This window comes from Salmo salar, unplaced genomic scaffold (assembly GCF_905237065.1).
Source record: "Salmo salar unplaced genomic scaffold, Ssal_v3.1, whole genome shotgun sequence".
Lineage (NCBI taxonomy): Eukaryota > Metazoa > Chordata > Actinopteri > Salmoniformes > Salmonidae > Salmo > Salmo salar.
In genome coordinates, this window is record NW_025547597.1 from 175631 (window position 1) to 194536 (window position 18906).

An 18906-nucleotide genomic window follows, 5' to 3' on the forward strand; every position below is an offset into this window, starting at 1 on the left:
CTCTCACCATTACCAATAACAGAGGGGGTTTGATCTTTGTGCCTCCGTTTCTCATTTATCATCATTCACGATTCATTCATGGTTATTCATAATCATGGTAGCATCCACATGAATGTAGAAGTCACTGACAATAAAAGTGAATTGACGCCAAAATGACAAGAGACATTATTTACTATTCAGTATCTATTAGGAAAAACATCATCCAAAACACAACCAAGACCAACTGCAAATGAATTCAACAAGTTAGTAGAATCACAAGCCTCACTGCAGGTGTCAGGAATCCCGCTTCCTGAGTCTGTTTCTGCCTGAGCTGACTGTTTTCTGTTTGGAGTCTAAGGGTGCGTTCAGAAACCTATCTGGTTGCCAGGCGACGAAGTTAGGCGGGAGATCTAGTGATATTATTACCCTATCTGGTTGCTAGGCAACGAAGTTAGGCGGGAGATCTAGTGATATTATTACCCTATCTGGTTGCCAGGCGACGAAGTTAGGCGGGAGATCTAGTGATTACCCTACACCTGCATCTCATCAACCTTCTGCACACCTGGTGACTTTTTCAAATGGGAGAACTACATGCATAAAGTACTTTCATATCTGATAATACTGACCTCAGAGTCTCCAGTTTACAGTGGGGATTCCCCAGTCCAGCAGAGAGCAGCTTCACTCCTGAATCCTTCAGGTCATTGTTACTCAGGTCCAGCTCTCTCAGGTGTGAGGGGTTTGAACTGAGAACTGAGGCCAACACTTTACAGGATGTCTTTCTGAGTTTACAGCCTGACAGCCTGCAAAGAGTCAAATCATATTAAAATCACACTGCTATTCTTTGGTGGTGAAAATAGTAGCAGTATAATTTTTCAACATATGAAACCTTCCATATCTATTCGTAAATGAATGTATCATTAAAAATGACAAATGATCAAAGTATTGCCTGCAGATAGAAACATGTATAGTACAAATATTTGAGTAGACTGACCAGACCAGTTTAAAAGCAGTATCAGTCAAAAGACAGACAGTGAGGTATCAGATTTAGATTGTATTGAGTATACAGTCCACACCATATCTATTTTGACAGTGAAGATAACATTTTAAATGAGGCTCTAAACTCCAACATTTTGGATTTCAGATCAAATGTTTCATATGAGGTGACAGTATATAATGTCACCTTTTATTTGAGGATATTTTCATACATATCTGTTTCACCATTTAGAAAAATGAAAGCACTTTATGTATCTAGTCCCCCTATTTAAAGAAGTCATATGTTTTCTGACCAATTAACTCATAGTGTATTAAATTAGTCAAATGATTAGTATTTGGTCCCATATTCTTTGACTGCAATGACTACATCAAGCCTGTGACTGCCATGATCGAGAAAGATCATGAATAATAATGAGTGAGAGAGTTACAGAGGATACAACAAAACATGCTAACCTCTCACCATTACCAATAACAGAGGCTACAACAAAACATGCTAACCTCTCACCATTACCAATAACAGAGGCTACAACAAAACATGCTAACCTCTCACCATTACCAATAACAGAGGCTTCAACAAAACATGCTAACCTCTCACCATTACCAATACAGAGGCTACAACAAAACATGCTAACCTCTCACCATTACCAATAACAGAGGCTACAACAAAACATGCTAACCTCTCACCATTACCAATAACAGAGGATACAACAGAACATGCTAACCTCTCACCATTACCAATAACAGAGGCTACAACAAAACATGCTAACCTCTCACCATTACCAATAACAGAGGCTACAACAAAACATGCTAACATCTCACCATTACCAATGACAGAGGGGGTATGATCTTTGTACCTCTGTAAATTTCTCATTCCTCATTATTCACGACTAATTCCTGATTATTCATAATCATGGTAGCATCCACATGAATGTAGAAGTGTTCAGAAACATCTTCTATTCTTACTGACAATACAAGTGAAGTGACTCCAAAATGACAGGACATTATTCACCATTCAGTTTCTATTAGGAAAAATATAATCCTAAACACAACCAAGACAAACTGGAAATGAATTCAACAAGTTAGTAGAATCACACGCTTGATGTAATCACTGCAGGTATGGAATATTGGACCCAACACTAAACTTTTGACTAAATTAATTTGTCCAAATAATTAAGACTTCTTCAAATAGGAGAACTAAACTCAGCAAAAAAGAAACGTCCTCTCACTGTCATTTGCGTTTATTTTCATCAAACTTAACATGTGTAAATATTTGTATGAACATAACAACATTCAACAACTATGACATAAACTGAACAAGTTCCACAGACATGTGACTCACAGAAATGGAATAATGTGTCCCTGAACAAAGGGGGGTCAAAATCAAAAGTAACAGTCAGTATCTGGTGTGGCCACCAGCTGCATTAAGTACTGCAGTGCATCTCCTCCTCATGGACTGCACCAGATTTGCCAGTTCTTGATGTGAGATGTTACCCCACTCTTCCACCAAGGCACCTGCAAGTTCCTGGACATTTTGGGGGGAATGGCCTTAGCCCTCACCCTCCGATCCAACAGGTCCCAGATGTGCTCAATGGGATTGAGATCCGGGCTCTTCGCTGGCCATGGCAGAACACTGACATTCCTGTCTTGCAGGAAATCACGCACAGAACAAGCTGTATGGCTGGTGGCATTGTCATGCTGCAGGGTCATGTCAGGATGAGCCTGCAGGAAGGGTACCACATGAGAGAGGAGGATGTCTTCCCTGTAACGCACATCGTTGAGATTGCCTGCAATGACAACAAGCTCAGTCCGGTGATGCTGTAACACACTGCCCCAGACCATGACGGACCCTCCACCTCCAAATCGATCCCGCTCCAGAGTACAGGCCTCGGTGTAACGCTCATTCCTTCGACGATAAACGCGAATCCGACCATCACCCCTGGTGAGCCAAAACCTCGACTCGTCAGTGAAGAGCACTTTTTGCCAGTCCTGTCTGGTCCAGCGATGGTGGGTTTGTGCCCATAGGTGACGTTGTTGCCGGTGATGTCTGGTGAGGACCTGCCTTACAACAGGTCTACAAGCCCTCAGTCCAGTCTATCTCAGCCTGTTGCGGACAGTCTGAGGACTGATGGAGGGATTGTGCATTCCTGGTGTAACTCGGGCAGTTGTTGCCATCCTGTACCTGTCCCGCAGGTGTGATGTTCGGATGTACCGATCCTGCGCAGGTGTTGTTACACGTGACCCTGCCACTGTGAGGACGATCAGCTGTCCGTCCTGTCTCCCTGTAGCGCTGTCTAAGGCGTCTCATAGTACGAACATTGCAATTTATTGCCCTGGCCACATCTGCAGTCCTTGTGCCTCCTTGCAGCATGCCTAAGGCACGTTCACGCAGATGAGCAGGGACCCTGGGCATCTTTCTTTTGGTGTTTTTCAGAGTCAGTAGAAAGGCCTCTTTCGTGTCCTAAGATTTCATAACTGTGACCTTCATTGCCTACCATCTGTAAGCTGTTAGTGTCTTAACGACCGTTCCACAGGTGCATGTTCATTAATTGTTTATGGTTCATTGAACAAGCATGGGGAAACAGTGCTTAAACCCTTTACAATGAAGATCTGTGAAGTTATTTGGATTTTTACGAATTATCTTTGAAAGACAGGGTCCTGAAAAAGGGATGTTTCTTTTTTGTTGAGTTTAGATGCATAAAGTGCTTTCATATCTAAACGGTAAAAAATACAGTCTTGGCCAAAAGTTTTGAGAATGACACAAATATTAATTTTCACAAAGTCTGCTGCCTCAGTTTGTATGATGGCAATTTGCATATACTCCAGAATGTTATGAAGAGTGATCAGATAAATTGCAAATAATTGCCAAGTCCCTCTTTGCCATGCAAATGAACTGAATCCCCAAAAAACATTTCCACTGCATTTCAGCCCTGCCACAAAAGGACCAGCTGACATCATGTCAGTGATTCTCTCGGTAACACAGGTGTGAGTGTTGACGAGGACAAGGCTGGAGATCACTCTGTCATGCTGATTGTGTTTGCATAACAGACTGGAAGCTTCAAAAGGAGGGTGGTGCTTGGAATCATTGTTCTTCCTCTGTCAACATGGTTACCTGCAAGGAAACACGTGTCATCATCATTGCTTTGCACACAAAGGGCTTCACAGGCAAGGATATTGCTGCCAGTAAGATTGCACCTAAATCAACCATTTATCGGATCATCAAGAACTTCAAGGAGAGCGGTTCAATTGTTGTGAAGAAGGCTTCAGGGCGCCCAAGAAAGTCCAGCAAACGCCAGGACCGTCTCCTAAAGTTGATTCAGCTGCGGGATCGGGGCACCACCAGTACAGAGCTTGCTCAAGAATGGCAGCAGGCAGGTGTGAGTGCATCTGCACGCACAGTGAGGCGAAGACTTTCGGAGGATGGCCTGGTGTCAAGAAGGGCAGCAAAGAAGCAACTTCTCTCCAGGAAAAACATCAGGGACAGACTGATATTCTGCAAAAGGTACAGGGATTGGATTGCTGAGGACTGGGGTAAGTCATTTTTTCTGATGAATCCCCTTTCTGATTGTTTGAGGCATCCGGAAAAAAGCTTGTCTGGAGAAGGCAAGGTGAGAGCTACCATCAGTCCTGTGTCATGCCAACAGTAAAGCATCCTGAGACCATTCATGTGTGGGGTTGCTTCTCAGCCAAGGGAGTGGGCTCACTCACAATTTTGCCAAAGAACACAGCATGAATAAAGAATGGTACCAACACATCCTCCGAGAGCAACTTCTCCCAACCAGTCAGGAACAGTTTGGTGACGAACAATGCCTTTTCCAGCATGATGGAGCACTTTGCCATAAGGCAAAAGTGATAACTAAGTGGCTCTGGGAACAAAACATTGATATTTTGGGTCCATGGCCAGGAAACTCCCCAGACCTTAATCCCATTGAGAACTTGTGGTCAATCCTCAAGAGGCAGGTGGACAAACAAAAACCCACAAATTCCGACAAACTCCAAGCATTGATTATGCAAGAATGGGCTGCCATCAGTCAGGATGTGGCCCAGAGGTTAATTGACAGCATGCCAGGGCAGATTGCAGAGGTCTTGGAAAAGAATGGTCAGCACTGCAAATATTGACTCATTGCTTCAACTTCATATGATTGTCAATAAAAGCCTTTGACACTTATGAAATGCTTGTAATTATACTTCAGTATTCCATAGTAACATCTGACAAAAATATCTAAAGACACTGAAGCAGCAGACTTTGTGAAAATTAATATTTGTGTCATTCTCAAAACTTGTGGCCACGACTGTATATGTATGAACACCTTTAAACAAAAGGTGACGTTCTGTACTGTCACCTAATATCCAACATTCTATCTCAAATCCAAAATGCTGGAGCATAGCACCAAATGTAAAACTGTAAGCTTCACTGTCCAAACACATATGGTGTGGACTATGTGTGTCTGGTAAACACATGTGGATCTGGTGAACAGTTATCACTTGTTGACCAACTACAGGAATACTGACCTCAGAGTCTCCAGTTTACAGTGGGGTTTCCCCAGTCCAGCAGAGAGCAGCTTCACTCCTGAATCCTTCAGGTCATTGTTACTCAGGTCTAGCTCTCTCAGGTGTGAGGGGTTTGACCTCAGAGCTGAGACCAGAGAATCACAGCCTTCCTCTGTGACTCCACAGCCTGACAGCCTGCAAAGAGTCAAATCATATTAAAATCACACTGCTATGCTTTGGTGGTGAAAATAGTGGCAGTATCATTTTTCAACATATTCAGATATCAGTGTCCTGAAACCTTCCATATCTATTCGTAAATTAATGTATCATCATTAAAAATGACAAATGATCAAAGTATTGCCTGCAGATAGAAACATGTATAGTACAAATATTTGAGTAGACTGACCAGACCAGTTTAAAAGCAGTATCAGTCAAAAGACAGACAGTGAGGTATCAGATTTAGATTGTATTGAGTATACAGTCCACACCATATCTATTTTGACAGTGAAGCTAACATTTTAAATGTGGCTCTATACTCCAACATTTTGGATTTCAGATCAAATGTTTCATATGAGGTTACAGTATATAATGTCACCTTTTATTTGAGGGTATTTTAATACATACAGTTGAAGTCAGAAGTTTACATATACCTTAGCCAAATGCATTTAAACTCAATTTTTACAATTCCTGACATTTAATCCTAGTAAAAATCCCTGTCTTAGGTCAGTTAGGATCACCACTTTATTTTAAGAATGTGAAATGTCAGAATAATAGTAGAGAAAATGATTAATTTCAGCTTTTATTTCTTTCATCACATTCCCAGTGGGTCAGAAGTTTACATACACTCAATTAGTATTTGGTAGCATTGCCTTTAAATGGTTTAACTTGGGTTAAACGTTTCGGGTAGCCTTCCACAAGCTTCCCACAATAAGTTGGGTGAATTTTGGCCCATTCCTCCTGAAAGAGCTGGTGTAACTGAGTCAGGTTTGTAGGCCTCTTGCTCGCACACGCTTTTTCAGTTCTGCCCACACATTTTCTATAGGATTGAGGTCAAGGTTTTGTGATGGCCACTCCAATACCTTGACTTTGTTGTCCTTAATCCATTTTGCCACAACTTTGGAAGTATGCTTGGGGTCATTTTCCATTTGGAAGACCCATTTGTGACCAAGCTTTAACTTCCTGACTGATGTCTTGAGATGTTGCTTCAATATATCCACGTAATTTTCCGCCGTCATGATGCCATCTATTTTGTGAAGTGCACCAGTCCCTCCTGCAGCAAAACACCCCCACAACATGATGCTGCCACCCCCGGGCTTCACGGTTGGGATGGTGTTCTTCGGCTTGCAAGCCTCCCCCTTTTTCCTCCAAACATAACGATGGTCATTATGGCCAAACAGTTCTTGTATTGTTTCATCTGACCAGAGGACATTTCTTCAAAAAGTATGATCTTTGTCCCCATGTGCAGTTGCAAACTGTAGTCTGGCTTTTTTATGGTGGTTTTGGAGCAGTGGCTTCGTCCTTGCAGAGCGGCCTTTCAGATTATGTCGATATAGGACTCGTTTTACTGTGGATATAGATACTTTTGTACCTGTTTCCTCCAACATCTTCACAAGGTCCTTTGCTGTTGTTCTGGGATTGATTTGCACCAAAGTAAGTTCATCTCTAGGAGACAGAACGCGTCTCCTTCCTGAGCGGAATGGCGGCTGTGTGGTCCCATGGTGTTTAGACTTGCGTACTATTGTTTGAACAGATGAACGCGTTACATTCAGGCGTTTGGAAATTGTTCCCAAGGATGAACCATACTTGTGGAGGTCTACAATTTTTTTTCTGAGATCTTGGCTGATTTCTTTTCATTTTCCCATGATGTCAAGCAAAGAGGCACTGAGTTTGAAGGTAGGCCTTGAAATACATCCAAATGATGTCAATTAGCCTACCAGATGCTTCTAAAGCCATAACATGATTTTCTGGAATTTTCCATGCTGTTTAAAGGCACAGTCAACTTAGTGTATGTAAACTTCTGACCCACTGGAATTGTGATACAGTGAATTATAAGTGAAATAATCTGTCTGTAAACAATTGTTTCAAAAATTACTTGTGTCATGCACAAAGTAGATGTCCTAACCGACTTGCCAAAACTATATAGTTTGTTAACAAGAAATTTGTGGAGAGGTTCAAAAACACGTTTTAATGACTCCAACCTAAGTGTATGTTAACTTCCGACTTCAACTGTATGTGATTGACGATTAAAAATTAAATTCTGATGATGCCATGATTAAGAAAAATCATGAATAAATCATGAATCAGAATGAGTGAGAAAGTTACAGAGGCTACAACAAAACATGCTAACCTCTCACCATTACCAATAACAGAGGCTACAACAAAACATGCTAACCTCTCACCATTACCAATAACAGAGGCTACAACAAAACATGCTAACCTCTCACCATTACCAATAACAGAGGCTACAACAAAACATGCTAACCTCTCACCATTACCAATAACAGAGGCTACAACAAAACATGCTAACCTCTCACCATTACCAATAACAGAGGCTTCAACAAAACATGCTAACCTCTCACCATTACCAATAACAGAGGCTACAACAAAACATGCTAACCTCTCACCATTACCAATAACAGAGGCTACAACAAAACATGCTAACCTCTCACCATTACCAATAACAGAGGATACAACAAAACATGCTAACCTCTCACCATTACCAATAACAGAGGATACAACAAAACATGCTAACCTCTCACCATTACCAATAACAGAGGATACAACAAAACATGCTAACCTCTCACCATTACCAATAACAGAGGCTACAACAAAACATGCTAACCTCTCACCATTACCAATAACAGAGGCTACAACAAAACATGCTAACCTCTCACCATTACCAATTGCAGAGGCTACAACAAAACATGCTAACCTCTCACCATTACAAATAGCAGAGGCTACAACAAAACATGCTAACCTCTCACCATTACCAATAACAGAGACTACAACAAAACATGCTAACCTCTCACCATTACCAATAACAGAGGCTACAACAAAACATGCTAACCTCTCACCATTACCAATAACAGAGGCTACAACAAAACATGCTAACCTCTCACCATTACCAATAACAGAGGCTACAACAAAACATGCTAACCTCTCACCATTACCAATAACAGAGGCTACAACAAAACATGCTAACCTCTGACCATTACCAATAACAGAGGCTACAACAAAACATGCTAACCTCTCACCATTACCAATAACAACGGCTACAACAAAACATGCTAACCTCTCACCATTACCAATAACAGAGAATACAACAAAACATGCTAACCTCTCACCATTACCAATAAAGGAGGCTACAACAAAACATGCTAACCTCTCACCATTACCAATAACAGAGGATACAACAAAACATACTAACCTCTCACCATTACCAATAACAGAGGCTACAACAAAACATGCTAACCTCTCACAATTACCAATAACAGAGGCTACAACAAAACATGCTAACCTCTCACCATTACCAATAACAGAGGCTACAACAAAACATGCTAACCTCTCACCATTACCAATAACAGAGGCTACAACAAAACATGCTAACCTCTCACCATTACCAATAACAGAGGGGGTTTGATCTTTGTTAGTAGAATCACAAGCCTCACTGCAGGTGTCAGGAATCCCGCTTCCTGAGTCTGTTTCTGCCTGAGCTGACTGTTTTCTGTTTGGAGTCTAAGGGTGCGTTCAGAAACCTATCTGGTTGCTAGGCAATGAAGTTAGGCGGGAGATCTAGTGATATTATTACCCTATCTGGTTGCCAGGCGACGAAGTTAGGCGGGAGATCTAGTGATTACCCTACACCTGCATCTCATCAACCTTCTGCACACCTGGTCCTGATCATCACCTCTTCATAAGCCCTGAGCTGACATCCATTCCCTGCTGGATCGTTAGCAACGAACAGCCTCATGTTTCCTGAGCTAGTCTTGTTGTTTTGTTCTTGTTACTGGTTACTCACTCCCCGTTTACTCTGTCTACAGTCATCCTCCCGGAACATTCAACTCCCTTGCCTGGCCGTCGGTGGATACAGTGACGTCATTGAATCCACCCATCTACTCTCATCAACTCACCTCCGCTTCGTCTCCTGGATCACTCAAATTACACATCAAGACTACCAATAAATACTCACCTTCATTTTACTCACCTTGTCCTGGTCTGCTTCTGGGTTCTGTCTTAGAGAAACGTGACAGCGGGCATGGAATATGGGACAACATGCTAAACTTATGACTACTTTAATACACTATAAGTAATATGTCCGAATAATTACGACTTTTTCAAATGGGAGAACTACATGCATAAAGTACTTTCATATCTGATAATACTGACCTCAGAGTCTCCAGTTTACAGTGGGGATTCCCCAGTCCAGCAGAGAGCAGCTTCACTCCTGAATCCTTCAGGTCATTGTTACTCAGGTCCAGCTCTCTCAGGTGTGAGGGGTTTGAACTGAGAACTGAGGCCAACACTTTACAGGATGTCTTTCTGAGTTTACAGCCTGACAGCCTGCAAAGAGTCAAATCATATTAAAATCACACTGCTATTCTTTGGTGGTGAAAATAGTAGCAGTATAATTTTTCAACATATGAAACCTTCCATATCTATTCGTAAATGAATGTATCATTAAAAATGACAAATGATCAAAGTATTGCCTGCAGATAGAAACATGTATAGTACAAATATTTGAGTAGACTGACCAGACCAGTTTAAAAGCAGTATCAGTCAAAAGACAGACAGTGAGGTATCAGATTTAGATTGTATTGAGTATACAGTCCACACCATATCTATTTTGACAGTGAAGATAACATTTTAAATGAGGCTCTAAACTCCAACATTTTGGATTTCAGATCAAATGTTTCATATGAGGTGACAGTATATAATGTCACCTTTTATTTGAGGATATTTTCATACATATCTGTTTCACCATTTAGAAAAATGAAAGCACTTTATGTATCTAGTCCCCCTATTTAAAGAAGTCATATGTTTTCTGACCAATTAACTCATAGTGTATTAAATTAGTCAAATGATTAGTATTTGGTCCCATATTCTTTGACTGCAATGACTACATCAAGCCTGTGACTGCCATGATCGAGAAAGATCATGAATAATAATGAGTGAGAGAGTTACAGAGGATACAACAAAACATGCTAACCTCTCACCATTACCAATAACAGAGGCTACAACAAAACATGCTAACCTCTCACCATTACCAATAACAGAGGCTACAACAAAACATGCTAACCTCTCACCATTACCAATAACAGAGGCTTCAACAAAACATGCTAACCTCTCACCATTACCAATACAGAGGCTACAACAAAACATGCTAACCTCTCACCATTACCAATAACAGAGGCTACAACAAAACATGCTAACCTCTCACCATTACCAATAACAGAGGATACAACAGAACATGCTAACCTCTCACCATTACCAATAACAGAGGCTACAACAAAACATGCTAACCTCTCACCATTACCAATAACAGAGGCTACAACAAAACATGCTAACATCTCACCATTACCAATGACAGAGGGGGTATGATCTTTGTACCTCTGTAAATTTCTCATTCCTCATTATTCACGACTAATTCCTGATTATTCATAATCATGGTAGCATCCACATGAATGTAGAAGTGTTCAGAAACATCTTCTATTCTTACTGACAATACAAGTGAAGTGACTCCAAAATGACAGGACATTATTCACCATTCAGTTTCTATTAGGAAAAATATAATCCTAAACACAACCAAGACAAACTGGAAATGAATTCAACAAGTTAGTAGAATCACACGCTTGATGTAATCACTGCAGGTATGGAATATTGGACCCAACACTAAACTTTTGACTAAATTAATTTGTCCAAATAATTAAGACTTCTTCAAATAGGAGAACTAAACTCAGCAAAAAAGAAACGTCCTCTCACTGTCATTTGCGTTTATTTTCATCAAACTTAACATGTGTAAATATTTGTATGAACATAACAACATTCAACAACTATGACATAAACTGAACAAGTTCCACAGACATGTGACTCACAGAAATGGAATAATGTGTCCCTGAACAAAGGGGGGTCAAAATCAAAAGTAACAGTCAGTATCTGGTGTGGCCACCAGCTGCATTAAGTACTGCAGTGCATCTCCTCCTCATGGACTGCACCAGATTTGCCAGTTCTTGATGTGAGATGTTACCCCACTCTTCCACCAAGGCACCTGCAAGTTCCTGGACATTTTGGGGGGAATGGCCTTAGCCCTCACCCTCCGATCCAACAGGTCCCAGATGTGCTCAATGGGATTGAGATCCGGGCTCTTCGCTGGCCATGGCAGAACACTGACATTCCTGTCTTGCAGGAAATCACGCACAGAACAAGCTGTATGGCTGGTGGCATTGTCATGCTGCAGGGTCATGTCAGGATGAGCCTGCAGGAAGGGTACCACATGAGAGAGGAGGATGTCTTCCCTGTAACGCACATCGTTGAGATTGCCTGCAATGACAACAAGCTCAGTCCGGTGATGCTGTAACACACTGCCCCAGACCATGACGGACCCTCCACCTCCAAATCGATCCCGCTCCAGAGTACAGGCCTCGGTGTAACGCTCATTCCTTCGACGATAAACGCGAATCCGACCATCACCCCTGGTGAGCCAAAACCTCGACTCGTCAGTGAAGAGCACTTTTTGCCAGTCCTGTCTGGTCCAGCGATGGTGGGTTTGTGCCCATAGGTGACGTTGTTGCCGGTGATGTCTGGTGAGGACCTGCCTTACAACAGGTCTACAAGCCCTCAGTCCAGTCTATCTCAGCCTGTTGCGGACAGTCTGAGGACTGATGGAGGGATTGTGCATTCCTGGTGTAACTCGGGCAGTTGTTGCCATCCTGTACCTGTCCCGCAGGTGTGATGTTCGGATGTACCGATCCTGCGCAGGTGTTGTTACACGTGACCCTGCCACTGTGAGGACGATCAGCTGTCCGTCCTGTCTCCCTGTAGCGCTGTCTAAGGCGTCTCATAGTACGAACATTGCAATTTATTGCCCTGGCCACATCTGCAGTCCTTGTGCCTCCTTGCAGCATGCCTAAGGCACGTTCACGCAGATGAGCAGGGACCCTGGGCATCTTTCTTTTGGTGTTTTTCAGAGTCAGTAGAAAGGCCTCTTTCGTGTCCTAAGATTTCATAACTGTGACCTTCATTGCCTACCATCTGTAAGCTGTTAGTGTCTTAACGACCGTTCCACAGGTGCATGTTCATTAATTGTTTATGGTTCATTGAACAAGCATGGGGAAACAGTGCTTAAACCCTTTACAATGAAGATCTGTGAAGTTATTTGGATTTTTACGAATTATCTTTGAAAGACAGGGTCCTGAAAAAGGGATGTTTCTTTTTTTGTTGAGTTTAGATGCATAAAGTGCTTTCATATCTAAACGGTAAAAAATACAGTCTTGGCCAAAAGTTTTGAGAATGACACAAATATTAATTTTCACAAAGTCTGCTGCCTCAGTTTGTATGATGGCAATTTGCATATACTCCAGAATGTTATGAAGAGTGATCAGATAAATTGCAAATAATTGCCAAGTCCCTCTTTGCCATGCAAATGAACTGAATCCCCAAAAAACATTTCCACTGCATTTCAGCCCTGCCACAAAAGGACCAGCTGACATCATGTCAGTGATTCTCTCGGTAACACAGGTGTGAGTGTTGACGAGGACAAGGCTGGAGATCACTCTGTCATGCTGATTGTGTTTGCATAACAGACTGGAAGCTTCAAAAGGAGGGTGGTGCTTGGAATCATTGTTCTTCCTCTGTCAACATGGTTACCTGCAAGGAAACACGTGTCATCATCATTGCTTTGCACACAAAGGGCTTCACAGGCAAGGATATTGCTGCCAGTAAGATTGCACCTAAATCAACCATTTATCGGATCATCAAGAACTTCAAGGAGAGCGGTTCAATTGTTGTGAAGAAGGCTTCAGGGCGCCCAAGAAAGTCCAGCAAACGCCAGGACCGTCTCCTAAAGTTGATTCAGCTGCGGGATCGGGGCACCACCAGTACAGAGCTTGCTCAAGAATGGCAGCAGGCAGGTGTGAGTGCATCTGCACGCACAGTGAGGCGAAGACTTTCGGAGGATGGCCTGGTGTCAAGAAGGGCAGCAAAGAAGCAACTTCTCTCCAGGAAAAACATCAGGGACAGACTGATATTCTGCAAAAGGTACAGGGATTGGATTGCTGAGGACTGGGGTAAGTCATTTTTTCTGATGAATCCCCTTTCTGATTGTTTGTGAGGCATCCGGAAAAAGCTTGTCTGGAGAAGGCAAGGTGAGAGCTACCATCAGTCCTGTGTCATGCCAACAGTAAAGCATCCTGAGACCATTCATGTGTGGGGTTGCTTCTCAGCCAAGGGAGTGGGCTCACTCACAATTTTGCCAAAGAACACAGCATGAATAAAGAATGGTACCAACACATCCTCCGAGAGCAACTTCTCCCAACCAGTCAGGAACAGTTTGGTGACGAACAATGCCTTTTCCAGCATGATGGAGCACTTTGCCATAAGGCAAAAGTGATAACTAAGTGGCTCTGGGAACAAAACATTGATATTTTGGGTCCATGGCCAGGAAACTCCCCAGACCTTAATCCCATTGAGAACTTGTGGTCAATCCTCAAGAGGCAGGTGGACAAACAAAAACCCACAAATTCCGACAAACTCCAAGCATTGATTATGCAAGAATGGGCTGCCATCAGTCAGGATGTGGCCCAGAGGTTAATTGACAGCATGCCAGGGCAGATTGCAGAGGTCTTGGAAAAGAATGGTCAGCACTGCAAATATTGACTCATTGCTTCAACTTCATATGATTGTCAATAAAAGCCTTTGACACTTATGAAATGCTTGTAATTATACTTCAGTATTCCATAGTAACATCTGACAAAAATATCTAAAGACACTGAAGCAGCAGACTTTGTGAAAATTAATATTTGTGTCATTCTCAAAACTTGTGGCCACGACTGTATATGTATGAACACCTTTAAACAAAAGGTGACGTTCTGTACTGTCACCTAATATCCAACATTCTATCTCAAATCCAAAATGCTGGAGCATAGCACCAAATGTAAAACTGTAAGCTTCACTGTCCAAACACATATGGTGTGGACTATGTGTGTCTGGTAAACACATGTGGATCTGGTGAACAGTTATCACTTGTTGACCAACTACAGGAATACTGACCTCAGAGTCTCCAGTTTACAGTGGGGATTCCCCAGTCCAGCAGAGAGCAGCTTCACTCCTGAATCCTTCAGGTCATTGTTACTCAGGTCTAGCTCTCTCAGGTGTGAGGGGTTTGACCTCAGAGCTGAGACCAGAGAATCACAGCCTTCCTCTGTGACTCCACAGCCTGACAGCCTGCAAAGAGTCAAATCATATTAAAATCACACTGCTATGCTTTGGTGGTGAAAATAGTGGCAGTATCATTTTTCAACATATTCAGATATCAGTGTCCTGAAACCTTTCATATCTATTCGTAAATGAATGTATCATCATTAAAAATGACAAATTATCAAAGTTTTGCCTGCAGATAGAAACATGTATAATACAAATATTTGAGTAGACTGACCAGACCAGTTTAAAAGCAGTATCAGTCAAAAGACAGACAGTGAGGTATCAGATTTAGATTGTATTGAGTATATAGTCCACACATATCAATTTTGACAGTGAAGATAACATTTTAAATGTGGCTCTAAACTCCAACATTTTGGATTTCACATCAAATGTTTCATATGAGGTGATAGTATATAATGTCACCTTTTATTTGAGGATATTTTAATACATACAGTTGAAGTCAGAAGTTTACATATACCTTAGCCAAATGCATTTAAACTCAATTTTTACAATTCCTGACATTTAATCCTAGTAAAAGTCCCCTGTCTTAGGTCAGTTAGGATCACCACTTTCTTTTAAGAATGTGAAATGTCAGAATAATAGTAGAGAAAATGATTAATTTCAGCTTTTATTTCTTTCATCACATTCCCAGTGGGTCAGAAGTTTACATACACTCAATTAGTATTTGGTAGCATTGCCTTTAAATGGTTTAACTTGGGTTAAACGTTTCGGGTAGCCTTCCACAAGCTTCCCACAATAAGTTGGGTGAATTTTGGCCCATTCCTCCTGACAGAGCTGGTGTAACTGGAGTCAGGTTTGTAGGCCTCTTGCTCGCACACGCTTTTTCAGTTCTGCCCACAAATTTTCTATAGGATTGAGGTCAAGGTTTTGTGATGGCCACTCCAATACCTTGACTTTGTTGTCCTTAATTCATTTTGCCACAACTTTGGAAGTATGCTTGGGGTCATTGTCCATTTGGAAGACCCATTTGTGACCAAGCTTTAACTTCCTGACTGATGTCTCGAGATGTTGCTTCAATATTTCCACAATTTTCCTCCCTCATGATGCCATCTATTTTGTGAAGTGCACCAGTCCCTCCTGCAGCAAAGCACCCCCACAACATGATGCTGCCACCGCCGTGCTTCACAGTTGGGATGGTATGATGGCTGTGTGGTCCCATGGTGTTTAGACTTGCATACTATTGATTGAACGTATTACCTTCAGGCGTTTGGAAATTGCTCCCAAGGATGAAGCAGACTTGTGGAGGTCTACAATTTTTTTTTCTGAGATTTTGGCTGATTCGTTTTCATTTTCCCATGATGTCAAGCAAAGAGGCACTGAGTTTGAAGGTAGGCCTTGAAATACATCCAAATTATGTCAATTAGTCTATCAGATGCTTCTAAAGCCATGACATAATTTTCTGGAATTTTCCAAGCTGTTTAAAGGCACAGTCAACTTAGTCTATGTAAACTTCTGACCCACTGGAATTGTGATACAGTGAATTATAAGTGAAATAATCTGTCTGTAATCAATTGTTTCAAAAATTACTTGTGTCATGCACAAAGTAGATGTCCTAACCAACTTTCCAAAACTATATAGTTTGTTAACAAGAAATTTGTGGAGAGGTTCAAAAACACGTTTTAATGACTCCAACCTAAGTGTATGTACACTTCCGACTTCAACTGTATGTGATTGACGATTAAAAATTAAATTCTGATGATGCCATGATTAAGAAAAATCATGAATAAATCATGAATCTGAATGAGTGAGAAAGTTAAGAGGCTAAAACAAAACATGCTAACCTCTCACCATTACCAATAACAGAGGCTACAACAAAACATGCTAACCTCTCACCATTACCAATAACAGAGGATACAACAAAACATGCTAACCTCTCACCATTACCAATAACAGAGACTACAACAAAACATGCTAACCTCTCACCATTACCAATAACAGAGGCTACAACAAAACATGCTAACCTCTCACCATTACCAATAGCAGAGGCTACAACAAAACATGCTAACCTCTCACCATTACCAATAGCAGAGGCTACAACAAAACATGCTAACCTCTCACCATTACCAATAACAGAGGCTACAACAAAACATGCTAACCTCTCACCATTAGCAATAACAGAGGATACAACAAAACATGCTAACCTCTCACCATTACCAATAACAGAGGCTACAACAAAACATACTAACCTCTCACCATTACCAATAAGAGAGGCTACAACAAAACATGCTAACCTCTCACATTACAAATAACAGAGGCTACAACAAAACATGCTAACCTCTCACCATTACCAATAACAGAGGCTACAACAAAACAGCTAACATCTCACCATTACCAATTACAGAGGCTACAACAAAACATGCTAACCTCTCACCACTACCAATAACAGAGGCTACAACAAAACATGCTAACCTCTCACCATTACCAATAACAGAGGCTACAACAAAACATGCTAACCTCTCACCACTACCAATAACAGAGGCTACAACAAAACATGCTAACCTCTCACCATTACCAATAACAGAGGCTACAACAAAACATGCTAACCTCTCACCATTACCAATAACAGAGGCTACAACAAAACATGCTAACCTCTCACCATTACCAATAACAGAGGATACAACAAAACATGCTAACCTCTAACCATTACCAATAACAGAGGCTACAACAAAACATGCTAACCTCTCACCATTACCAATAACAGAGGATACAACAAAACATGCTAACCTCTCACCATTACCAATAACAGAGACTACAACAAAACATGCTAACCTCTCACCATTACCAATAACAGAGGCTACAACAAAACATGCTAACCTCTCACCATTACCAATAACAGAGGCTACAACAAAACATGCTAACCTCTCACCATTACCAATAACAGAGGCTACAACAAAACATGCTAACCTCTCACCATTACCAATAACAGAGGCTACAACAAAACATGCTAACCTCTCACCATTACCAATAACAGAGGCTACAACAAAACATGCTAACCTCTCACCATTACCAATAACAGAGGCTACAACAAAACATGCTAACCTCTCACCATTACCAATAACAGAGGATACAACAAAACATGCTAACCTCTCACCATTACCAATAACAGAGGCTACAACAAAACATGCTAACCTCTCACCATTACCAATAACAGAGGCTACAACAAAACATGCTAACCTCTCACCATTACCAATAACAGAGGGGGTTTGATCTTTGTTAGTAGAATCACAAGCCTCACTGCAGGTGTCAGGAATCCCGCTTCCTGAGTCTGTTTCTGCCTGAGCTGACTGTTTTTTGTTTGGTGTCTAAGGGTGCGTTCAGAAACCTATCTGGTTGCTAGGCAAACGAAGTTAGGCGGGAGATCTAGTGATATTATTACCCTGTCTGGTTGCCAGGCGACGAAGTTAGGCGGGAGATCTAGTGATTACCCTACACCTGCATCTCATCAACCTTCTGCACACCTGGTCCTGATCATCACCTCTTCATAAGCCCTGAGCTGACATCTATTCCCTGCTGGATCGTTAGCAACGAACAGCCTCATGTTTCCTGAGCTAGTCTTGTTGTTTTGTTCTTGTTACTGGTTACTCACTCCCCGTTTACTCTGTCTACAGTCATCCTCCCGGAACATTCAACTCCCTTACCTGGCCGTCGGTGGTTTCAGTGACGTCATTGAATCCACCCATCTACTCTCATCAACTCACCTCCGCTGCCGCTTCGTCTCCTGGATCACTCAAATTACACATCAAGACTACCAATAAATACTCACCTTCATTTTACTCACCTTGTCCTGGTCTGCTTCTGGGTTCTGTCTTAGAGAAACATGACAGCAGGCATGGAATATGGGACAACATGCTAAACTTATGACTACTTTAATACACTATAAGTAATATGTCCGAATAATTACGACTTTTTCAAATGGGAGAACTACATGCATAAAGTACTTTCATATCTGATAATACTGACCTCAGAGTCTCCAGTTTACAGTGGGGATTCCCCAGTACAGCAGAGAGCAGC

General features: G+C 41.6%; 1 long non-coding RNA gene across 1 annotated transcript; it reads right to left on the reverse strand.

Annotated features, from left to right (window-relative positions):
* Positions 1-322: 322 nt before the first annotated feature.
* Positions 323-9455, reverse strand: LOC123731990 (uncharacterized). Its single transcript, XR_006762960.1, has 2 exons — positions 9351-9455; positions 323-541 (listed from the first exon to the last, which is right to left on the reverse strand). It is a non-coding gene; the product is annotated as an uncharacterized lncRNA (long non-coding RNA).
* Between the last annotated feature and the right edge of the window lie 9451 nt (positions 9456-18906).